The sequence below is a fragment of the Primulina huaijiensis genome, chromosome 18, assembly GCF_012295235.1.
Source record: "Primulina huaijiensis isolate GDHJ02 chromosome 18, ASM1229523v2, whole genome shotgun sequence".
In the NCBI taxonomy this organism is placed as follows: domain Eukaryota; kingdom Viridiplantae; phylum Streptophyta; class Magnoliopsida; order Lamiales; family Gesneriaceae; genus Primulina; species Primulina huaijiensis.
The window spans coordinates 4972223-4972617 of NC_133323.1; positions in this window are offsets into that span (position 1 = coordinate 4972223).

Consider the following 395-nt stretch of genomic DNA (forward strand, 5'->3'; position numbering starts at 1 on the left):
ATTTTTATTATTAAATTGATTTATTTTAATATTATAATTATAAAAAAAATAATGATGAATTAAATTATAATTTAAATTGATGAAATCAAAAATAAAAAAGCAGAAAAGAAATAAAATAAAATAGAACATAACACCACATTTTTGTCTATGTTATGTTAGACTTTAGATAGTGTTTGAATACTTTAAAAAAAAAGTGATTATAAATTTTTTTTTAACAAATGATTATTACTTTTTCTTTAATAATTTGCAATTTTTTTATAAAAAAAAATCTCATAATCATTTTTTAGGCACGTTTAAACACTATTTTAATAATATGAATAGATATATTAACATTATTTAATTGAATATTTCAATATCAACTCTCATATTTAGTCAATTCACTTGGCTTACAAATT